This window comes from Pelobates fuscus, chromosome 11, assembly GCF_036172605.1.
Source record: "Pelobates fuscus isolate aPelFus1 chromosome 11, aPelFus1.pri, whole genome shotgun sequence".
In the NCBI taxonomy this organism is placed as follows: domain Eukaryota; kingdom Metazoa; phylum Chordata; class Amphibia; order Anura; family Pelobatidae; genus Pelobates; species Pelobates fuscus.
The window spans coordinates 3,838,152-3,864,606 of record NC_086327.1 but is presented as its reverse complement, the minus strand read 5'-3'; the positions used below and the strand labels follow the sequence as shown (position 1 = coordinate 3,864,606).

Below are 26,455 nucleotides of genomic sequence, written 5' to 3'. Positions count from 1 at the left end.
CTCATCACAGCTATCCACTGGACTCTATAAACGTTTGGAGGGACGCTCTGATTAATGTGAGTTCTGATGGGGAGATTGCAATGAATGGATACAATTTCTTGATCTGGGACCGAATCTCCAATCTCATCCTTGCAGTCTGGTAAATCCAGTCAGGACCAGTTATAAACCAAAGACTTGGAACATTATTATAAATATAGAATTCCCTCTCTCCCTGCGACCCTGGATGGTCACATCCTGGACGTCATCCAACATCTCTATCTGAAGAGATTTTCCAGGATTTCTCTAGGCAAACCAAATACGTTGTGTCTCTGTAGATATAGGAAGCAAATAAATGTATAATAAATAGAAATATTAATGTGAAAACAAGGTACAAGGTGGAAATGTAAACCATATCACAGTCCAATATGTCAATGTGGGCAGGAGCAAGGCAACACAATTCAGGTAAAAATAGTCAAAGTTAATCTACACCAACTCGTGTTTGTGCAGACCCCCGAATGCACTATAGCAGGTATCTGGATCATTGGCAGGAGCTTCATTAACAAATAGTCGCCATCAGTGTTCTAAGTATCAAAACGTAAACTTAGAGGAAACTATGAATTAACTTCTGGAAGTGCCGCTTTCCCTCGATAACCGCCATTTCAGTCAATTTAGCAATTAGACCACATTTTAGTCCTCTTACCTATGTCGATTGTATTCTACTGCGTTTAAGGCATTTAAAGTCAGCTGAAAGGGAATAAAATAACACTTATTAGATTTATTTTTGAGACAGGGAAAAAGAGAGAGATATAAACAAGTGGGTTTGTATTAGACTTGTGTATTCAGCTCAAACAAACTGGGCGGTCGCAGGTCAGCTGAATTCTGTAATCTGAAGTGTCACACGATGTCTCATCAGCAAACGAACTGGACCAGCAATTATCACGTGTGTTTGTTTTGTGATTCAGTAAAATCTATATTTATATATTTACATATTAGATATTTATGAAATATATACATTTGACTTAATTATCACTATTTTTTATTTTCGCTGTATTGTTCACTTCTCACTTGATCAAAAATCAATATTTAGACGCTCCCCTCCCGCCACCAGTCATCTTTTTTTCCCATCGATCATCACTTTCTTTTTGCGCTGCGGGCGGAATTCAGACTTATGACCGGAATGAATATGCTCGACCATTGCGCATTTTGATTGGTCCATGATTTTGTTACATTTCTCAGAATACAGGAATATGTCTGATCACCTGATTGGCCCAAATCTGAATTGAAATACGGATCAAAACAAGTCTCTAGTGAGCCGGCCGAACCAGATTTGTCTGCATCCAGGATGCATTCACTAACTGATCATAATGAATGAAGAATAGTAAAAAAGGATAAACATACCTATAAGGACGACCAATCCCAACAGAAGCATCAATCCAGCGAAGATCAGACCCCCGGTGCGAAGAGTCTTGTAATCTGTGAAGATACAGGGACCAGAGTCTAATAATGATTGATTATTACTGGAATATGGAACAGACCACCAATGCTTTTGTTAACTACATTAAAATAATGGAAAAACCACTAACACAAAATAAACACTTATTCTACATACATAGACAATTGGTGGCTTCATATACAATGAATAGATCAACTATATCCCAGATATACAGGGTTAGTAAATAGCTGTATCCCAGATATACAGGGTTAGTAAATAGCTGTATCCCAGATATACAGGGTTAGTAAATAGCTGTATCCCAGATATACAGGGTTAGTAACTAGCTGTATCCCAGATATACAGGGTTAGTAAATAGCTATATCACAGATATACAAGGTTAGTAAATAGCTATATCCCAGATATACAGGGTTAGTAAATAGCTGTATCCCAGATATACAGGGTTAGTAACTAGCTATATCCCAGATATACAGGGTTAGTAAATAGCTGTATCCCAGATATACAGGGTTAGTAAATAGCTGTATCCCAGATATACAGGGTTAGTAAATAGCTGTATCCCAGATATACAGGGTTAGTAAATAGCTGTATCCCAGATATACAGGGTTAGTAAATAGCTATATCCCAGATATACAGGGTTAGTAAATAGCTATATCCCAGATATACAGGGTTAGTAAATAGCTATATCCCAGATATACAGGGTTAGTAAATAGCTGTATCCCAGATATACAGGGTTAGTAACTAGCTATATCCCAGATATACAGGGTTAGTAAATAGTTATATCCCAGATATACAGGGTTAGTAAATAGCTATATCCCAGATATACAGGGTTAGTAAATAGCTATATCCCAGATATAAAGGGTTAGTAAATAGCTGTATCCCAGATATACAGGGTTAGTAAAGAGCTATATCCCAGATATACAGGGTTAGTAAATAGCTATATCCCAGATATACAGGGTTAGTAACTAGCTGTATCCCAGATATACAGGGTTAGTAAATAGCTATATCCCAGATATACAGGGTTAGTAACTAGCTGTATCCCAGATATACAGGGTTAGTAAATAGCTATATCCCAGATATACAGGGTTAGTAAATAGCTGTATCCCAGATATACAGGGTTAGTAAATAGCTATATCCCAGATATACAGGGTTAGTAAATAGCTATATCCCAGATATACAGGGTTAGTAAATAGCTATATCCCAGATACAGGGTTAGTAAATAGCTATATCCCAGATATACAGGGTTAGTAAATAGCTATATCCCAGATATACAGGGTTAGTAAATAGCTGTATCCCAGATATACAGGGTTAGTAAATAGCTGTATCCCAGATATACAGGGTTAGTAAATAGCTGTATCCCAGATATACAGGGTTAGTAACTAGCTGTATCCCAGATATACAGGGTTAGTAAATAGCTATATCACAGATATACAAGGTTAGTAAATAGCTATATCCCAGATATACAGGGTTAGTAAATAGCTGTATCCCAGATATACAGGGTTAGTAACTAGCTATATCCCAGATATACAGGGTTAGTAAATAGCTGTATCCCAGATATACAGGGTTAGTAAATAGCTGTATCCCAGATATACAGGGTTAGTAAATAGCTGTATCCCAGATATACAGGGTTAGTAAATAGCTGTATCCCAGATATACAGGGTTAGTAAATAGCTATATCCCAGATATACAGGGTTAGTAAATAGCTATATCCCAGATATACAGGGTTAGTAAATAGCTATATCCCAGATATACAGGGTTAGTAAATAGCTGTATCCCAGATATACAGGGTTAGTAACTAGCTATATCCCAGATATACAGGGTTAGTAAATAGTTATATCCCAGATATACAGGGTTAGTAAATAGCTATATCCCAGATATACAGGGTTAGTAAATAGCTATATCCCAGATATAAAGGGTTAGTAAATAGCTGTATCCCAGATATACAGGGTTAGTAAAGAGCTATATCCCAGATATACAGGGTTAGTAAATAGCTATATCCCAGATATACAGGGTTAGTAACTAGCTGTATCCCAGATATACAGGGTTAGTAAATAGCTATATCCCAGATATACAGGGTTAGTAACTAGCTGTATCCCAGATATACAGGGTTAGTAAATAGCTATATCCCAGATATACAGGGTTAGTAAATAGCTGTATCCCAGATATACAGGGTTAGTAAATAGCTATATCCCAGATATACAGGGTTAGTAAATAGCTATATCCCAGATATACAGGGTTAGTAAATAGCTATATCCCAGATATACAGGGTTAGTAAAGAGCTATATCCCAGATATACAGGGTTAGTAAATAGCTATATCCCAGATATACAGGGTTAGTAAATAGCTATATCCCAGATATACAGGGTTAGTAAATAGTTATATCCCAGATATGCAGGGTTAGTAAATAGCTATATCCCAGATATGCAGGGTTAGTAAATAGCTATATCCCAGATATACAGGGTTAGTAAAGAGCTATATCCCAGATATACAGGGTTAGTAAATAGCTATATCCCAGATATACAGGGTTAGTAAATAGCTATATCCCAGATATTCAGGGTTAGTAAATAGCTATATCCCAGATATACAGGGTTAGTAAATAGCTGTATCCCAGATATACAGGGTTAGTAAATAGCTGTATCCCAGATATACAGGGTTAGTAAATAGCTGTATCCCAGATATACAGGGTTAGTAAATAGCTGTATCCCAGATATACAGGGTTAGTAAATAGTTATATCCCAGGTATACAGGGTTAGTAAATAGCTATATCCCAGATATACAGGGTTAGTAAATAGCCGTATCCCAGATATACAGGGTTAGTAAATAGCTATATCCCAGATATACAGGGTTAGTAAATAGCTATATCCCAGATATACAGGGTTAGTAAAGAGCTATATCCCAGATATACAGGGTTAGTAAATAGCTATATCCCAGATATACAGGGTTAGTAAATAGCTATATCCCAGATATACAGGGTTAGTAAATAGTTATATCCCAGATATGCAGGGTTAGTAAATAGCTATATCCCAGATATGCAGGGTTAGTAAATAGCTGTATCCCAGATATACAGGGTTAGTAAATAGCTATATCCCAGATATACAGGGTTAGTAAATAGCTGTATCCCAGATATACAGGGTTAGTAAATAGCTGTATCCCAGATATACAGGGTTAGTAAATAGCTGTATCCCAGATATACAGGGTTAGTAAATAGCTGTATCCCAGATATACAGGGTTAGTAAATAGTTATATCCCAGGTATACAGGGTTAGTAAAGAGCTATATCCCAGATATACAGGGTTAGTAAATAGTTATATCCCAGGTATACAGGGTTAGTAAAGAGCTATATCCCAGATATACAGGGTTAGTAAAGAGCTATATCCCAGGTATACAGGCTTAGTAAATAGCTATATCCCAGATATACAGGGTTAGTAAATAGCCGTATCCCAGATATACAGGGTTAGTAAAGAGCTATATCCCAGATATACAGGGTTAGTAAAGAGCTATATCCCAGGTATACAGGCTTAGTAAATAGCTATATCCCAGATATACAGGGTTAGTAAATAGCCGTATCCCAGATATACAGGGTTAGTAAAGAGCTATATCCCAGATATACAGGGTTAGTAAAGAGCTATATCCCAGGTATACAGGCTTAGTAAATAGCTATATCCCAGATATACAGGGTTAGTAAATAGCTATATCCCAGATATACAGGGTTAGTAAGTAGCTGTATCCCAGATATACAGGGTTAGTAAATAGCTATATCCCAGGTATACAGGGTTAGTAAATAGCTATATCCCAGATACAGGGTTAGTAAATAGCTATATCCCAGATATACAGGGTTAGTAAATAGCTATATCCCAGATATACAGGGTTAGTAAATAGCTGTATCCCAGATATACAGGGTTAGTAAATAGCTGTATCCCAGATATACAGGGTTAGTAAATAGCTGTATCCCAGATATACAGGGTTAGTAAATAGCTGTATCCCAGATATACAGGGTTAGTAACTAGCTGTATCCCAGATATACAGGGTTAGTAAATAGCTATATCACAGATATACAAGGTTAGTAAATAGCTATATCCCAGATATACAGGGTTAGTAAATAGCTGTATCCCAGATATACAGGGTTAGTAACTAGCTATATCCCAGATATACAGGGTTAGTAAATAGCTGTATCCCAGATATACAGGGTTAGTAAATAGCTGTATCCCAGATATACAGGGTTAGTAAATAGCTGTATCCCAGATATACAGGGTTAGTAAATAGCTGTATCCCAGATATACAGGGTTAGTAAATAGCTATATCCCAGATATACAGGGTTAGTAAATAGCTGTATCCCAGATATACAGGGTTAGTAACTAGCTATATCCCAGATATACAGGGTTAGTAAATAGTTATATCCCAGATATACAGGGTTAGTAAATAGCTATATCCCAGATATACAGGGTTAGTAAATAGCTATATCCCAGATATAAAGGGTTAGTAAATAGCTGTATCCCAGATATACAGGGTTAGTAAAGAGCTATATCCCAGATATACAGGGTTAGTAAATAGCTATATCCCAGATATACAGGGTTAGTAACTAGCTGTATCCCAGATATACAGGGTTAGTAAATAGCTATATCCCAGATATACAGGGTTAGTAACTAGCTGTATCCCAGATATACAGGGTTAGTAAATAGCTATATCCCAGATATACAGGGTTAGTAAATAGCTGTATCCCAGATATACAGGGTTAGTAAATAGCTATATCCCAGATATACAGGGTTAGTAAATAGCTATATCCCAGATATACAGGGTTAGTAAATAGCTATATCCCAGATATACAGGGTTAGTAAAGAGCTATATCCCAGATATACAGGGTTAGTAAATAGCTATATCCCAGATATACAGGGTTAGTAAATAGCTATATCCCAGATATACAGGGTTAGTAAATAGTTATATCCCAGATATGCAGGGTTAGTAAATAGCTATATCCCAGATATGCAGGGTTAGTAAATAGCTATATCCCAGATATACAGGGTTAGTAAAGAGCTATATCCCAGATATACAGGGTTAGTAAATAGCTATATCCCAGATATACAGGGTTAGTAAATAGCTATATCCCAGATATACAGGGTTAGTAAATAGCTATATCCCAGATATACAGGGTTAGTAAATAGCTGTATCCCAGATATACAGGGTTAGTAAATAGCTGTATCCCAGATATACAGGGTTAGTAAATAGCTGTATCCCAGATATACAGGGTTAGTAAATAGCTGTATCCCAGATATACAGGGTTAGTAAATAGTTATATCCCAGGTATACAGGGTTAGTAAATAGCTATATCCCAGATATACAGGGTTAGTAAATAGCCGTATCCCAGATATACAGGGTTAGTAAATAGCTATATCCCAGATATACAGGGTTAGTAAATAGCTATATCCCAGATATACAGGGTTAGTAAAGAGCTATATCCCAGATATACAGGGTTAGTAAATAGCTATATCCCAGATATACAGGGTTAGTAAATAGCTATATCCCAGATATACAGGGTTAGTAAATAGTTATATCCCAGATATGCAGGGTTAGTAAATAGCTATATCCCAGATATGCAGGGTTAGTAAATAGCTGTATCCCAGATATACAGGGTTAGTAAATAGCTATATCCCAGATATACAGGGTTAGTAAATAGCTGTATCCCAGATATACAGGGTTAGTAAATAGCTGTATCCCAGATATACAGGGTTAGTAAATAGCTGTATCCCAGATATACAGGGTTAGTAAATAGCTGTATCCCAGATATACAGGGTTAGTAAATAGTTATATCCCAGGTATACAGGGTTAGTAAAGAGCTATATCCCAGATATACAGGGTTAGTAAATAGTTATATCCCAGGTATACAGGGTTAGTAAAGAGCTATATCCCAGATATACAGGGTTAGTAAAGAGCTATATCCCAGGTATACAGGCTTAGTAAATAGCTATATCCCAGATATACAGGGTTAGTAAATAGCCGTATCCCAGATATACAGGGTTAGTAAAGAGCTATATCCCAGATATACAGGGTTAGTAAAGAGCTATATCCCAGGTATACAGGCTTAGTAAATAGCTATATCCCAGATATACAGGGTTAGTAAATAGCCGTATCCCAGATATACAGGGTTAGTAAAGAGCTATATCCCAGATATACAGGGTTAGTAAAGAGCTATATCCCAGGTATACAGGCTTAGTAAATAGCTATATCCCAGATATACAGGGTTAGTAAATAGCTATATCCCAGATATACAGGGTTAGTAAGTAGCTGTATCCCAGATATACAGGGTTAGTAAATAGCTATATCCCAGATATACAGAGTTAGTAAATAGCTATATCCCAGATATACAGGGTTAGTAAATAGCTATATCACAGATATACAGGGTTAGTAACTAGCTATATCCCAGATATACAGGGTTAGTAAATAGCTATATCCCAGATATACAGGGTTAGTAAATAGCTGTATCCCAGATATACAGGGTTAGTAAATAGCTGTATCCCAGATATACAGGGTTAGTAAATAGCTATATCCCAGATATACAGGGTTAGTAAATAGCTGTATCCCAGATATACAGGGTTAGTAAATAGCTATCTCCCAGATATACAGGGTTAGTAAATAGCTATATCCCAGATATACAGGGTTAGTAAATAGCTATATCCCAGATATACAGGGTTAGTAAATAGCTGTATCCCAGATATACAGGGTTAGTAAATAGCTATATCCCAGATATACAGGGTTAGTAAATAGCTGTATCCCAGATATACAGGGTTAGTAAATAGCTGTATCCCAGATATACAGGGTTAGTAAATAGCTGTATCCCAGATATACAGGGTTAGTAAATAGCTGTATCCCAGATATACAGGGTTAGTAAATAGCTGTATCCCAGATATACAGGGTTAGTAAATAGCTATATCCCAGATATACAGAGTTAGTAAATAGCTATATCCCAGATATACAGGGTTAGTACATAGCTCTATCCCAGATATACAGGGTTAGTAAATAGCTATATCCCAGATATACAGGGTTAGTAAATAGCTATATCCCAGATATACAGGGTTAGTAAATAGCTATATCCCAGATATACAGGGTTAGTAAGTAGCTGTATCCCAGATATACAGGGTTAGTAAATAGCTGTATCCCAGATATACAGGGTTAGTAAATAGCTATATCCCAGATATACAGGGTTAGTAAATAGCTATATCCCAGATATACAGGGTTAGTAAATAGCTATATCCCAGATATACAGGGTTGGTAAATAGCTGTATCCCAGATATACAGGGTTAGTAAATAGCTGTATCCCAGATATACAGGGTTGGTAAATAGCTATATCCCAGATATACAGGGTTAGTAAATAGCTGTATCCCAGATATACAGGGTTAGTAAATAGCTATATCCCAGATATACAGGGTTAGTAAATAGCTATATCCCAGATATACAGGGTTAGTAAATAGCTATCTCCCAGATATACAGGGTTAGTAAATAGCTGTATCCCAGATATACAGGGTTGGTAAATAGCTATATCCCAGATATACAGGGTTAGTAAATAGCTATATCCCAGATATACAGGGTTAGTAAATAGCTATCTCCCAGATATACAGGGTTAGTAAATAGCTGTATCCCAGATATACAGGGTTAGTAAATAGCTATATCCCAGATATACAGGGTTAGTAAATAGCTGTATCCCAGATATACAGGGTTGGTAAATAGCTGTATCCCAGATATACAGGGTTAGTAAATAGCTATATCCCATATATACAGGGTTAGTAAAGAGCTATATCCCAGATACACAGGGTTAGTAAATAGCTGTATCCCAGATATACAGGGTTAGTAAATAGCTATATCCCAGATATACAGGGTTAGTAAATAGCTATATCCCAGATATACAGGGTTAGTAAATAGCTATATCCCAGATATACAGGGTTAGTAATGAGCTATATCCCAGATATACAGGGTGTAGCGGGCCACCGCCAGTAAGTGCCATGCCCACTGAAAATTTGCATGTTGTCCTTTTATTTTGTGTTCCCAATAGTTATTAACATGATTTTCCATTGTACTCTGTGTTTCCCCATGTATCTATATGTAATTGTGTTGTATTCCTGGGTTTTACCTGTTTCCCGACCACCCCGACACCTCATTTAGGATGTCTATTTAAACAGGTTCTCACCTCATAACGAGGTGTGAATAACGCAAACCGCAAGGCAAACTAGCAGCGTGTGCTTCTCCTGGGTGGCCGCCAGTTCGTATAACCGAACGCCAACCAGGGGCAGCATTCGTATTCTGAACCGGCATACTCACACTGTCTCAGAGCCCTACCCTCTCACAACAAAGCTATAGTCACTGTTTCCACCCCTACCTGGGAGCTACGAGGCTAGGATACCTGCTAGGATACCTGCGGGGGGATATCCACCAGAAAGAGGGACGCGCGCCAGCAGGGAATCTCTGGAGCTGTGAGTCGGTCTGAGCCGCAGAGTCCCGCTGGGCGCATGGAATTCCATGCCGTCTGTGTTGGTTGGCAAGAGTGAGTGCTGATTGGTCGCTGCAGGGCGCAGATGACCAATCGGAGAAGAAGCACACGTTCAAACGGGGTTTTGTGCCCTTTTTCCTGATTGGGTGGCGAAACCCCTCTCTATATGTGTGTCTGTATGTGTGTGTGTCTGTCATGGTGTGTGTGTGTGTGTGTCTGTCTGTCTCTGTCTGTCTGTGTCATGGTGTGTGTGTCTGTGTCATGGGGTGTGTGTCTGTCTGTGTCATGGTGTGTGTGTCATGGTATATGTGTGTCTGTCTGTCTGTCTGTGTCATGGTGTCTGTCTGTATGGTGTGTGTGGGTGTGTCTGTCATGGTGTGTGTGTGTGTGTGTCTGTATGTCTGTCATGGTGTGTGTGTATGTCCGTCATGGTGTGTCTGTCCGTCATGGTGTGTGTGTCTGTGTCATGGTGTGTGTGTCTGTGTCATGGGGTGTGTGTCTGTCTGTGTCATGGTGTGTGTGTCATGGTATATGTGTGTGTGTCTGTCTGTGTCATGGTTTGTGTGTGGGTATATCTGTGTCATGGTCTGTCATGGTGTGTGTGTGGTTCTGTCTGTGTCATGGTGTGTGTCTGTCATGGGGTGTGTATCTGTCATGGTATATGTATGTTTCTGTGTCTGTCATGGTGTATATGTGTGTTTAAAAATAGTGATTTTGCTCACCTTTTTTTTACCCCACGCAGCGTGCTGGTCTCCCCTCGACTGGCCCTGCCTCTATGGCTGAGATCATCAAGCTTGATGATCTCAGCCAATCCAATGCTTTGCCATTGGATTGGCTGCAAAACGCTACACCAATCATCATCTCCTTATAGAGATGCATTGAATCAATGTATCTCTATGGGGAACGTTCAGCGCCTCCATAGTGTGGAGGCCCTGAATGTAGGTGCACTGACACAGGAAGCACCTCTAGTGACCGTCTGAGTTACTGTCACTAGCGGTGTCACTTTGAAGCAATGTAAACACTGCCTTTTCTCTGAAAAGTCAGTGTTTACGTTGAAAAGCCTGTAGGGACATGCAAATATATATTACTCACACACAGGAAGACATCCACACACACAGAGGCCAGGCAGTCACACAAACACAGGCAGGCAGACAGTCATACACACACTGACAATCACACTCACACTGACAATCACACATAGTTACCTCTGTTCATTGTGTAGGCAGTGCAGCTCCTGGAGACTGTTTCTTGGGGGAAGCAGGGACTCATTCCTGCACTTATCCAGCACTTTTAGCTCCACCACTGCCGCACGGAAGCTCAGCCCCCGCCGCACAGGAAGCCCCACCCCGCCACAATTTTTTTTTTTACATCCCGGCCAGCTGTGCGGCCACACAGCTCGCACACCCCTAAGGCCGTCCCTGGGCACACTCACTTTCTTTCTTTTAAATGAAACATTGAAACCTTCTTATTAACATAACTCACCATAGTGAAAGGGGTCCGATTCTGCCGCGGATCCTGCACAGGGAGGGATAGAAGCAGATCATTTGTATTTGATATCTTTTTTTATAGAGAACCATTAAGTTTGTTCTATAACTATAATATTTCCTTATTAAAATAGTCTTCCATGAGGTGTATTTCTTTGTGTTCTGATTGAAAATGATTGCTGAGATAATAAGGAGTTTTACTGTTAGCAGGGCTTTCCTGAGAGGCCTGGAAGGATCACTTATAATTATTATCATAATACAGATTCAGGAACAGCACACTCATAACATACATTTCTAAATTCTATAAGGTTACTTAGAATCACCGATCTCAGCAAACAAACAAAACATACGGCCATGTTGTGTCAAGTCCACCACTACTTCACAGTACCCTAATATCGGTGGGCCCTACACTAAATACGTCACAGTACCCCAATATTGGTGGGTACTACCCTAATAACATCACAGTACCCCAATATCAGTGGGTCCTACACTAATTATTATTATTATACATATATTATTATTTATATAGCGCTAACAAATTCCGCAGCGCTTTACAGTGGGTGGACGAACAGACATGTAGTTGTAACCAGACAAGTTGGACACACAGGAACAGAGGGGTTGAGGGCCCTGCTCAGTGAGTTTACACAAAAGGTAAGGATAGTATTAGACTAATGACAGTTGCAAGAGAGGAATCAGTCGGGAGCTATTAACAGTTTAATTGATACGCTTTTAAGAAGAAGTGGATTTTTAATGGATTTTTTTGAAGGAGTGGAGACTGGGTGAGAATCTAACGGAGGAGGGAAGTGAGTTCCACAGGAATGGTGCAGCCCTGGAGAAGTCTTGAAGGCGAGCATCAGAGGTGGGAATATGGACAGAAGATGGACGTAAGTCTTCAGCAGAGCGTAAGTGCCTCGATGGGACATTTTATTATTGTATTAGTGAGGATAGATAGGTGGGAGCAGCATTATGTAGAGATTTTAAAGCAAGAACCAGAATTTAAAATTGAGCCCTATATCTTACAGGAAGCCAATGTAGGTACTGACAGAAGGGTGAGGCGTGGGAGGTGCAGGCGGACAGGAAGATGAGCCTCGCTGCCGCATTCATTATGGACTGTAACGGCGCAAGCTGGGAGCACGTAAGACCACTGAGAAGTGGATTACAGTAGTCATGGCGAGAAAGGACAATAGTATGGACCAGCTCCTTAGTAGCATTTGGTGTTAAGTAGGGTCGGATGCGTGCAGTGGCGTACACACAACCCATGGGGCCCCGGTGCGAAAACTGATCCGTGGGCCCCCCCGCGCGCCGCAACACATGGCGGCGGGCACCGGGTCGCAGGGCTGCGACCTGTGTGACCGCGGTATGTACGCCAGTGCATGCATAAACACATACACTTTAAGGACCACTACAGACACCCAGATCACATCAGCTCAATAAAGTGGTCTGGGTGCCAGGTCTCTAGTTTTAACCCTGCAGCTGAAAACATAGCAGTTTCAGAGAAACGGCTATGTTTCACTGAGGGTTAATCCAACCTCTAGTGGCTGTCTCATTGACAGCCGCTAGAGGATTTTCTGCGATTCTCACTGTGAAAATCACAGTGAGAAGACGCTGAACGTCCATAGGAAAGCATTGAATAATGTTTTCCTATGGGCGGTTTGAATGCGCGCGTGGCTCTTGCCACGCATGCGTATTCGGAGCTGAGAGGCGGAGAGATTCCCAGCGCCAAGGGAGTCCGGCACTGGAGAAAGGTAAGTGCTTAAGACACACACACACAGACTCTCATGAACAGACGCACACATTTACTGACAGACACACACTCAGTGACAGACATACATACACACTCACTAACAGATGCACACAAACATACTCAGTAACAGACACACACACTAACACACACTCTAACACACACACACACTAACATACACTCACACACACACTCTAAGACTAACACACACGCTAACACACACTCACACACACTAACATACACTCACACACTAACACACTCACACACACTAACACACACTCACACTCTAACACACACTCACACACTAACATACACTCACACACTAACACTCACAAACACACACTAACATACACTCACACACACTAACATACACTCACACACACTAACATACACTCACACTCACAAACACACACTCGCTAACACTAACATACACTCACACTCACAAACACACACCAACATACACTCACTAACACTAACATACACTCACAAACACACACTCACTAACATACACTCACACTCACAAACACACACACACACTCACACACACTCACTAACACTAACATACACTCACAAACACACACTCACACCCTAACACACACTCACTAACACTAACACACTCTAACACACACTCACACTCTAACACATACTCACTAACACTAACATACACTCACACTCACAAACACACACTCACACTCTAACACACACTCACTAACACTAACATACACTCACAAACACACACTAACATACACTCACACTCTAACACACACTCACTAACACTAACACTCACAAACACATTTTTTTTTTAAATCCCCCCAGCCTCCTTACCTGTGGGAGAGCTGAGGGGATTCCCTGGGGTCCAGTGGTGCTGCTGGGCTCCTGGGGGACGGTCACCCGGTGGGCAGGCAGGCTGGCGGGCGCGCGAGGGAGCACTGTCTCCTGAGTGCTTCCTCTTCAGCTCCCTCGCGCGCCGCGTACTGATGCCGGAGCCGGAAGATGACGTCATCTTCCGGCTCCGGTTTCAGTGCGGTGCGCGAGGGAGCTGAAGAGGAAGCACCCAGGAGACAGTGCTCCCTCGTGCGCCCGCAGTACCGGCCAGCCGGATGACAGCAGGGCCAGCCTCGGGGGGCCCGGAGGTGGCCGGCTCCTGGGCCCCCCAGGAGAAGAGGCTGGCCCAGTGACATACATACCGGGTCGCAGGGCGGCCGGGCCCCCTGGTGGGCCGGGCCCGGTCGCAGCCGCGACCCCTGCGACCCCGGTATGTACGCCACTGGATGCGTGCAATGTTTTTGAGATGGAAACAACAGGATTTGGCGAAAGACTGAACATGAGGCGTGCAGGAGAGGTTGTAGTCAAAGAGAAAACCTAGGCAGTGAGCCTGCATGGTGGAGCAGATGGTAGCACTGTTGACTTGGAGGGAGACAGACACAGGAGTAGCAACACTTGAGGGAGGAAAGACTAGAATTTCAGTTTTGGTCAAGTTGAGTTTAAGGAAGTGGGCAGTTAGAAATAGCAAAAAAGGCAGTCAGAGACACTAGTCAAGAGAGAAGGGGAGAGATCAGGATAGGACAGGTCGATTTGCGTGTCATCCGCATAGATATGATATTGGAAGCCAAAGAAGCTAATGAGTTTACCATAGCAGTAGGGGACCAAAGACTGAACCTTGGTGGACACCAACAGAGAGGAGTTGGGGAGAAGAAGCAGAGTCAGAGAAAGAAACACTGAAAGAGTGCTGGGAGAGGTAGAAGGAGCACCAGGAGAGAGCAATATCTTGTATACCAATATTGCTGAGGATGAGAAGAAGCTGTTGATGATCGACAGTGTCAAAAGCCACAGACAGGTCAAGGAGAATTAGGATAAAGTAGTGACCACGAGATTTTGCAGCGAGTAGATCATTGGATACTTTGGTCAGTGCCATTTCCACAGAGTGCTTAGTGCGGAAACCATACTGAAGCGGGTCTAGCAGAGAGTTAGACTCAAGGAAGTCTGATAATCTTGCATACACAACTCTTTCAAGGATCTTCGATGCAAAAGGCAGTAGCGAGATAGGACGGTAGTTGGAAGGGGAGTTAGGGTCAAGGTTGGGCTTCTTTAGAATTGGGGTTACAGTTGCATGTTTGAAGGGTGATGGAAATATGCCAGAGGAGAGAGAGATTGAGAATTTTAGTGAGAGGTGGAGAAAGAGAAGAAGAGTACGGATGAGATGCGAGGGAATTGGATCTAGGAAGCAGGTGGTGGGGCAGGAGGACTGGAGCAGAGCAGAAACCTCTTCCACTGTAGCGGGTGCAAATGAACATAGAACAGAAGAGTTAGGGGAAGTATTGAAAGGGGAAGGTGACAGAATAGGTGACAGACCGATTCTAGATTCCATAGGTGACAGACCGTTTCGAGATTCTGTAGGTGACAGACCGATTCTAGATTATGTAGGTGACAGACCGATTTGAGATTCTGTAGGTGACAGACCGATTCAAGGTTCTGTAAGTAACAGACCGATTTGAGTTTCTGTAGGTGACAGACCGATTCGAGATTCTGTGGGTGACAGACTGATTCTAGATTCTGTAAGTGACAGACCGATTTGAGTTTCTGTAGGTGACAGACCATTTCGAGATTCTGTAGGTGACAGACCGATTCTAGATTCTGTAGGTGACAGACCGATTTGAGTTTCTGTAGGTGACAGACCATTTCGAGATTCTGTAGGTGACAGACCGATTCGAGATTCTGTAGGTGACAGACCAATTCGAGATTCTGTAGGTGACAGGCCGATTCGAGTTTATGTAGGTGACAGACCGTTTTGAGATTCTGTAGGTGACAGACCGATTCTAGAATCTGTAGGTGACAGACCATTTTGAGATTCTGTAGGAGACAGACCGATTCTAGATTCTGTAGGCGACAGACCGTTTCGAGACTCTGTAGGTCACAGACCATTTCGAGATTCTGTAGGTGACAGACCATTTTGAGATTCTGTAGGAGACAGACCGATTCTAGATTCTGTAGGCGACAGACCGTTTCGAGATTCTGTAGGTCACAGACCGTTTCGAGATTCTGTAGGTGACAGACCGTTTCGAGATTCTGTAGGTGACAGACTGATTCTAGATTCTGTAGGTGACAGACCGATTCGGGATTCTGTAGGTGACAGACTGATTCTAGATTCTGTAGGTGACAGACCGATTCTAGATTCTGTAGGTGACAGACTGATTCAAGATTCTGTAGGTGAAAGACCGATTCGAGATTCTGTAGGTGACAGACTGATTCGAGATTCTGTAGGTGACAAAACGATTCTAGATTCTGTAGGTGACAGACCGATTCGAGATTCTGTAGGTGACAGACCGTTTTGAGATTCTGTAGGTGACAGACCGATTCTAGAATCTGTAGGTGACAGACCATTTTGAGATTCTGTAGGAGACAGACCGATTCTAGATTCTGTAGGCGACAGACCGTTTCGAGATTCTGTAGGTCACAGACCGTTTCGAGATTCTGTAGGTGACAGACCGTTTCGAGATTCTGCAGGTGACAGACTGATTCTAGATTCTGTAGGTGACAGACCGATTCGAGATTCTGTAGGTGACAGACTGATTCTAGATTCTGTAGGTGACAGACCGATTCTAGATTCTGTAGGTGACAGACTGATTCAAGATTCTGTAGGTGAAAGACCGATTCGAGATTCTGTAGGTGACAGACTGATTCTAGATTCTGTAGGTGACAAACCGATTCTAGATTCTGTAGGTGACAGACCGATTCGAGTTTCTGTAGGTGACAGACCGATTCTAGATTCTGTAGGTGGCAGACCATTTTGAGATTCTGTAGGTGACAGACCGATTCGAGTTTCTGTAGGTGACAGACCGATTCGAGTTTCAGTAGGTGGCAGACCAATTCTAGATTCTATAGGTGACAGGCCGATTGGAGATTCTGTAGGTGACAGACCGATTCTAGATTCTGTAGGTGACAGGCCGATTGGAGATTCTGTAGGTGACAGACCAATTCTAGATTCTGTAGGTGACAGACTGATTCGAGTTTCTGTAGGTGACAGACCGATTCTAGATGCTGTAGGTGGCAGACCGATTCTAGATTCTGTAGGTGACATATCGATTCGAGATTCTGTAGGTGACAGACCATTTGAGATTCTGTAGGTGACAGACCGATTTGAGATTCTGTAGGTGACAGATCGATTCGAGATTCTATAGGTGACAGATCGATTCGAGATTCTGTAGGTGACAGACCGATTCGAGATTCTATAGGTGACAGATCGATTCGAGATTCTGTAGGTGACAGACCGATTCGAGTTTCTGTAGGTGACAGACCATTTCGAGATATTTCAGAGGAATACCTTGAATTTGTGTAAGTGCTTTACCTTCTTTTCTTTCAAGAAATAAATCCCCATTGTCACATTTAGAAGTAAAAGTTGTATCCCAGTATATTGTTGTTATTCCCAATGTTATGGTAGATTTGAAATTAGGATTGAAGAAGTTTATTAATGGCATGTTTGTAGGGGTTTCCATCGTCGTGTTCCAGCTTTCTCATTTCTAGGTCACTTCTGGAAAGACTTGTGGAGTTGGTTGAGGGTCCGAGGGTGAAGGCAATGTATGATATGTATCGGTGAAGATTGCTAATACAAGTAACTGTTTGTATACTAATAGACATTTTGTGGCAGATTGCTTGTGTCTGTTTAGTGTAATTAAAATAGTTTAATTATTATTTAATAGAATCAAGAGTAAACTGCTAATGTGGAATCGATGTCTAGTTCTTTGTATAAATAATAAATACTTAATATGCCTATGGCAGTAATGAATGAACGTGTTGGGAGAGGGGATACACTCTACGGACTGCATATTGACTCTTACCTTGGCAAAGGACAAGAATTAAAAGGACGTGACTCAGGCCGGCCTGAAACAAGACAAACAGTGTATCAGATCTGCTGGATGGACAGGAGCCAGTACCAACAAGGACAATTAATTTCACTTTCTTTATATATTTTAGGGCTTTTATATGCCGGGCTCTCTGACAACAAGTATTCATTTCTATATATTAATTAATAACACTGTCACTATAAAAGGCATTGATAGGGTCCACAAACACCCAGAGCTTCAACCCAAGGGAAAACCCAGTGACCCCTACTCTAACAGAAAGATGGCGTGTCATGATATGTCCTCTCGTGTCTATGCTATGTCCCCTGCTGTCTATATTATGTCCCCTGCTGTCTATGCTATGTCCCCTGCCATCTATATACTGTTTCCTGCTGTCTATGCTATGTCCCCTGCCATCTATATACTGTCTCCTGCTGTCTATACTATGTCCCCTGCTATCTATATACTGTCTCCTGCTGTCTATACTATGTCCCCTGCTATCAGGGCCGGATTAACATAGGGGCTGATAGAGCTGCAGCTCCAGGCCCAGGCCCATGGAATAGGCCCATTGATTTAAAAAAAAAAAGTTTAAATCTTTTTTTTTTTTTTACATTCTTTTTTTTTTCACACACTACTCTTAGGCATTCCACCTGGCTTTTATTTTATTGGCACAGCCAGTATTTGAGGCTGCCTGGCTGGTGCCAATATTGCAGTGATACTGGCAATATAAATGCTGGTATTTTTCTCAGTATAAACAAGAGATTACTCTGCAATACCAGCACTGGCCAGGAGGGGTCGCTGTGTGTGGAGACAGGCAGGGATAGGAAGTTCCAGCATATCCCTCCCTGCCTATCTATACTCACTGATCTGCAGGGGTGCTGCTACAGAGAGTCCAGACAGCAGCTCCCACCCTGCAGAGACAGACTACCGCTCAGGGAAGTAAGGGATGGGGGGAAAGGCTGCAAGGAGACATACACTGAGACACTAAGGGACATTGGGAGACATTATGACACAGAGACACATGGGGACACAGTGTCCCTATGTCTTCCAACCAGTGTCCCTGGTGTCTCAGTGCCCCCTAGTCTCCCAGTGCCCCCAGTCTGCCAGTGTCTCCCTGTCCCCATGTCTCCTAGTACCTCCATGTCTCCCAGTTCCTCAAGTGTCTCAATGTCCCCATGTCTCCAAGCTAGTGTCCCTAGTGTCTGTGGTCCTGGTGTCTGTGTTCCCATGTCTTCAAGTGTCCCCTATTTTCCCAGTGTTCCCATGTGTCCCAGCCAGAGTCCCCTAGTCTCCTAGTGTCACTGGTGTCTCCGTGTCCCTAGGTCTCCCCGTGACCAAGGGTCTCCCCGTCTTCCTAGTGTCCTAGTGACATGGGGACACAGGGAGAGATGGGGCATTGAGACACTGTGATACATAGGATCACTGGGAGACCTGGGGACACGACACTAGGGGACACTGGGAGACATGGGGCACTGAGACACTGATACATAGGAACACTGAGACCTGGAGTAATCGACACATGTGGGCACTGAGTCATGAGGGCACTGACAGACATGGGGGCACTGGGAGGAATCCATCTATACTGCAGAATCAAACTAAGATTTTTTTGGGTGATTTTACAGCATTTTCTCTTATGTCACTCCTTGTGATTTACATCATGTGATGTCACCCATACATATTTAATTATGCAAATTAGCAAGGCAGGTGTGTTGTTCCAAGAATGGTGGCAACCCTAACTACTTTTCACATACTCTTACTTAAGTATGGAAACTTAAGAGGGATGTATGGGAACAAAACTTGTGTGGACTGGCTGACAATGAATATAGTTAAAGGGACACTATAGTCACCAGAACAACTACAGCTTATTGAATTTGTTCTGGTGAGTAGAATCATTACCGTCAGGCTTTTTGCTGTAAACACTGTCTTTTCAGAGAAAATGCAGTCTTTACATTACAGCCTAGTGATAACTTCACTGGCCACTCCTTAGATGGATGTTAGAGATCCTTCCTGGGCCATGGCTGCCTAAAATGCATCCAAACATTCAATGTCTCCTCTTTCTGCATGCAGACACTGAACTTTCCTCATAGAGATTCATTGATTCAATTCATCTCTATGAGGAGATGCTGATTGGCCACGGCTGTGTTTGAATCATGCTGGCTCTGCCCCTGATCTGCCTCTTTGTCAGTCTCAGCCAATCCTATGGGGAAGCACTGTGATTGGATCAGGCCACCACTTCTAATGATGTCAGGAGACTGCTTGTTTTTCTGAGTCTAACAGCATGCAGAGGTACAGCTTCAGGCTTGAATACAGTAAGATTTTGCTATATTTATGGAGGCATGAGGGGCCCAGGGGGGCTAGATGGTGGTGTTAACACTATAGGGTCATGAATTCATGTTTGTGTTCCTGACCCTATTGTGATCCTTTAAGGTAATGCTGACTTTGGTCTCTCTAACACTGTGACAGGTTCCCTTTCTTCTACACTCACTACATACAGCTTTTCTCTGTCCCAGACTATATACCAGGAGCTTCTGCCTGCTAGTAAGAAGGTAAGGAGACAAGTGGATCAGCGAGTGCTAGGGGACAGTCCTTAGAAAGCTTTGAGCGAGCGCATCATTAGATGCATTTATGCCAAGCTCAGGGTGCTGTCTGCATAGTATGCCCTTAGTTGGCCAGCTGCATGATTGGCAGGCAGCCTGACATGCATTCATGCCAGGCTGGCCTTCTAATTCTTTGGGCAGACATGTCCTCTTTTTGGGCATGTTCACCCCTTTTGGCAGTTTACGTGATTTGTGTCAGTAGCCCACCCTTTTACCGTGCCCATTGACTTCCTGCTTGACTGGACACTGCGGTTAGGGGTTATGGATTTACTTGAAAGATGAAAACATAAATTAGTGAGAGATTAGCCTAGGGTATGTGTTTTCTTATAGCTGCTGTTTTCTTTCTCTCCAGCACCATCTCCATCAGATACATGACGCTTGGGAGTGTTTTACTGTTTTTGGTCGATAAGATTCTGTAATTAGGCCCGTCATAATTGTCAGCACCAGGCCCACTGGGCTCTTAATCTGGCCCTGCCTGCTATCTATGCAATGTCCCCTGCCGTCTATGTACTGTCTCCTGCTGTCTATTTTATGTCCCCTGCTGTCAATGCTATGTCCCCTGCTTTTATGTTATGTCCCCTGCTGTCTATGCTATGTCCCCTGCTGTCTATGCTATGTACCCTGCTGTCTATGCTATGTACCCTGCCATCTATGTACTGTCCCATGCCGTCTATGCTATGTCCCCTGCCATCTATGTACTATCCCCTGCTGTCTGTGCTATGTCCTCTGCTGTCTATGTTATGTCCCCTGCTGCCTGTGCTATGTCCCCTGCTGTCTATGTTATGTCCCCTGCTGTCTATGCTATGTCCCCTGCTGTCTGTGCTATGTCCTCTGCTGTCTATGTTATGTACCCTGCCATCTATGCTATGTACCCTGCCATCTATGTACTGTCCCATGCCGTCTATGCTATGTCCCCTGCCATCTATGTACTATCCCCTGCTGCCTATGCTATGTCCTCTGCTGTCTATGGTATGTCCCCTGCTGTCTATGCTATGTCCCCTGCTGTCTGTGCTATGTCCTCTGCTGTCTATGTTATGTCCCCTGCTGTCTGTGCTATGTCCCCTGCTGTCTATATTATGTCCCCTGCTGTCTGTGCTATGTCCCTTGCTGTCTATGTTATGTCTCCTGCTGTCTATGCTATCTCCCCTGCTCTCTACCTATGAATACAGCAAGCTGATGATATTCTCCAAGATCTCAAAAAAAGAATAGCCGGAAACATGGTGTGATCCTGCCATGCTACCTAACTAATAGAGCAGTGTGCATCGATGATCTGTTCCCCAGCAATCACTTCTGGCATGACTGATCTTTCTTTCTATAAAGGGTGGCTGCTTTGCAAAAGTCAAAAAAGCACTAATATCCCCAATCCCCCACGTAGCAACGCCTGCTGTCACCATAACATTTCTCTTTACCAGAGCAGCAAGGATTGAGCAGGAATCAGTAATACTGGGAGGATTTATAGGCGAAGCTGTGACCAGATAGGCTGGTTAAACATTCTATTCTGTGTCTCGGATTTAAAACGTGTTTTTGCTGCTGTAGGACATCAGTTAATGAAGAGAACGAAAAATATTTCCATACGCTACGCTTGTCAAACATTTTATTCAAAACATTTACACACCATTCCCTGATAAACGTAGTACAGAAAGCGTATAATTTAAAGGGATCAATTATACATTTAAAGGGATCTAGCGTGTCAGATTACACATTTAAAGGGATCTAGCGTGTCAGATTATACATTTAAAGGGATCCATCTTGTCAGATTATACATTTAAAGGGATCTAGCGTGTCAGATTATACATTTAAAGGGATCCAGCGTGTCAGATTATACATTTAAAGGGATCCAGCGTGTCAGATTATACATTTAAAGGGATCCAGCGTGTCAGATTATACATTTAAAGGGATCCAGCGTGTCAGATTATACATTTAAAGGGATCCAACGTGTCAGATTATACATTTAAAGGGATCTAGCGTGTCAGATTATATATTTAAAGGGATCCAACGTGTCAGATTATACATTTAAAGGGATCTAGCGTGTCAGATTATACATTTAAAGGGATCCAGCGTGTCAGATTATACATTTAAAGGGATCTAGCGTGTCAGATTACACATTTAAAAGGAATCTAGCGTGTCAGATTATACATTTAAAGGGATCTAGCGTGTCAGATTATACATTTAAAGGGATCCAGCGTGTCAGATTATACATTTAAAGGGATCCAGCGTGTCAGATTATTATTATTATTATTATTATTATTGCCATTTATATAGCGCCAACAGATTCCGTAGCGCTTTACAATATTTTGAGAGGGGGGATGTAACAATAAATAAGACAATTACAAGAAAACTTACAGGAATAATAGGTTGAAGAGGACCCTGCTCAAATGAGCTTACAGTCTATAGGAGGTGGGGTATTAGAAACATTAGGATAGGAAATATCAAGTAGGAGTGAAGCAGAGCTGGAGGAGAGAGCAAAGCACTATCCCATAGGGACAGGTATGTAAGGGAGAGATTACTCTGGGAGGCCATACGCTTTCCTGAAGAGATGGGATTTAAGGCCCTTCTTAAATGATTGAAGACTAGGGGAGAGTCTGATGGCAGTAGGCAAGTTATTCCATAGGAGAGGAGCCGCCCGTGAGAAGTCCTGCAAGCGTGAGTTGGCCGTACGGGTGCGAGCAGCGGTCAGGAGGTGGTCGCGGGCAGAGCGGAGGGTCCGAGGAGGGGCATACCTCTGGATCAGTGAAGAGATATAAGAGGGGCTGGAATTGTTCAGTGCTTTAAATGTATGGGTTAGCACTTTGAATTGACTCCTATAGGATACAGGGAGCCAATGTAAGGACTGGCAGAGGGGCGAGGTGTGAGAGGACCGACTGGATAGGAAAATCAGTCTAGCTGCAGCATTCATTACAGACTGTAGCGGGGCAGTACGGCTTTTGGGGAGACCAATCTGGAGAGGGTTACAGTAATCCATGCGGGAAATTACTAGAGCATGGACAAGCTCCTTGGTAGCATCTTGCGTAAGAAAGGGGCGGATGCGGGCTATGTTTTTGAGTTGGAACCTACAGGACTTGGCAACAAACTGGATGTGAGACTCAAAGGTGAGACCAGAGTCAAGTATGACGCCAAGACAGCGCGCTTGTAGGGATGGACTTATGTGGATATCACTGACTTGAAGGGAGAGTGAGAGAGGAGGATCAGTATTAGGAGGAGGAAAGACAAGGAGTTCAGTTTTAGAGAGGTTAAGTTTGAGAAAGCGTGACGACATCCAGTCAGAGATGGAAGAGAGGCAAGCAGTGACACGTTGCAGGACGGCCGGGGAGAGGTCCGGTGAGGAGAGGTATATCTGAGTGTCATCAGCGTACAGGTGGTAGTTGAATCCAAAAGAGGCAATAAGTTTTCCAAGAGAGGCAGTATAAAGAGAAAATAGAAGGGGACCAAGGACAGAGCCTTGGGGAACTCCAACCGAGACAGGGCGAGGGGAGGAGGTATCCTTGGAAAAGGAGACACTAAATGAGCGTTGGGAGAGATAGGAGGAAAACCAAGAGAGGACAGAGTCACAGAGACCGAGTGATTGAAGAGTTTGAAGGAGGAGAGAATGATCAACTGTGTCAAAGGCAGCAGAGAGGTCAAGGAGAATTAATATGGAGTAGTGACCTTTGGATTTAGCGGAGATTAGGTCATTAGTCACTTTGATAAGAGCGGTCTCAGTAGAGTGGAGAGGGCGGAAGCCAGACTGAAGAGGGTCAAGGAGAGAGTTGGAATTAAGGAAGTGAGACACACGGGTAAAGACAAGTAAATTATACATTTAAAGGGATCTAGCGTGTCAGATTATACATTTTGGAACGTGCAGCCAGTTTGTGAAAAACAATACTGGGATAAAGTGTGTTGGATCATTACAGCAAAACAAAACAATAAAAGTTGCAAAATCTAAAAATCTAAATGAAAATGAAATGGGCCAAACTGCACAAAGTGTGTGGGTAACAGCAGGAAACGTGGGGTAATCCTTGGTATTCAAACCTCAAAAGCAGTTAAGAGGGTCGGAGAGATTTCTTACCAAAGAAGTCATGTTGAACTGACGAGTGTCCCCAGCGATGTGTCACCGTCTCTCCTCGAGTTTCTCTGTATTTCAGAGATTTTATTAATGGAAAACAAATGAAAATATAAACAAAACACAAGATCTGACCAGCCAGGAGCTGCTCTCAGCATCCCAGAGCAAAACACGGCAAAAACACAAAACAAGAAAAATAATACAGTCTATCCAGACTCACAGGTAATACGAAACAATTCGACTTATTGTCGTACACTTAATTATTGCATAATGTAATTAAACATTAGAAAAGGGCTTTTATTATGCTTGGATAAGCATTAGTTCCCCATGAAATGAAACGGAAACATAGCGCTTATCTATTTAACCAGGCACTGGCCTAGATTGTACAATTCAAAGGAAACGTATACATATATGTTTCAATAAAGTATTTAGTTATTCATTATATAGAATACATTTCTTATAACACCTTATCTTTGCTGAGGATTGAATTAGAGTGGACACATTTGTATTCTACAAACTAAAACCCAACACTCCTCGAGTTAAAAAACAAACAAACAAAAAAACAAAACAAGAAACGTTTTAAACAAAACCAGGTAGAAACAGCAAATATTTGTTCTGGCAGTATCCACGTATAATAAAGAAATTGATTGCCATTTTTAAAGTTCTGATCTGGGATCCTGCAAACTGACACAAACATCTCAGATAGGACCTTGACGTGTGAATAGGAGAATCAGGGAGGGCCGGGAACATTAGATGGAATCTAATCATTAAATAAGACACAAATGTGTTTATTCACAAAAAAAGGTATGAATTGCAGTGAATTTAAAGTGAATTTATTTATTCAATGCTGTAGTCGCCATTTGCAGCACTTTCCATTGAAATCACGTATAGCTGGCAAAGTCGTTTTCAGAGCACCAACATGTGCTGCAGCGCTGCACGGGGGGTTAGGAAAATCAAACCAGTTGTGACAAACAATTAAAGGTGAAAATGGAAAAGGAAGACGTGAACACAGCCCTGGCGCTAAGCGGTTTGTTTATTGATCTCTTACAAGCTGATTCATTTGAGTTTTAATGTATAAATTCTGGAGGAAGCAGTAGGAATTCAGTTTCTGTAGGGATTGTCACAGTGTTTGAGATATTAGACCCTCCCGGACACTTTCAAAGCTTCCGTCAGCCTGAATTCCCTCTCTACGTATCTCAGTACAGAATGCACCTGTAATCATTGCCGGTTATAGCTCTTACCTGTTCTGTGTTTAAGTTATATCTGTGCTGTGTATTAATATTACTTTGTATTCTTAATATTATATTGTATCCTATTGTAACGATGCAGTGTTACTGGGCCCAGGACATACTTGTAAATGAGAGAAATCTCAATGTATCCTTCCTGGTAAAATATTTTTATAAATAAATAGACTTGTCACACAAGCAGTGAAATGGAACTGCACCATTTAGCCAGCAGAGGGCGCTGCGGCATACTCCGTTTACTGAGTCGGGTGCGAGGATTACTACACCAGATTAAGGTTTTCCTTGCAGCCATTGAGTCCGTGGAAAGCCAAGAAACAGACACATTGTGTCGCAATGATCCCCAAACAAACAGCAGAGCTTGGAGGAAGGTGGAACGCCTTGATTTTATATCTGTGTCAATCGCTCACTCAGCAACAACAAAATACAGTGACCTTGTGGGAAGGTGGAGGGGGGGGAGGGGGGGGGAAGGAGGGTTTATTCTTCATTAAACCAGGAATTATATAGAACAAACCAGGAAATTGCCAATATTCCATTTTAAATAAACCTTTGTCAAAACGATCATTGTCTAAAAATAATACCAGGAAGTATTACTTTACTGAGAGGGTAGTGGAT

The 26,455-nt window shown here is 42.2% G+C and overlaps 1 long non-coding RNA gene across 1 annotated transcript; it reads right to left on the bottom strand.

Moving 5' to 3' along the window:
- On the bottom strand, nucleotides 1-24,653 carry LOC134577194 (uncharacterized). Its single transcript, XR_010085955.1, has 6 exons — nucleotides 24,606-24,653; nucleotides 17,961-18,003; nucleotides 11,383-11,415; nucleotides 1,378-1,452; nucleotides 680-723; nucleotides 1-308 (listed from the first exon to the last, which is right to left on the bottom strand). It is a non-coding gene; the product is annotated as an uncharacterized LOC134577194 (long non-coding RNA).
- Nucleotides 24,654-26,455: the final 1,802 nt, after the last annotated feature.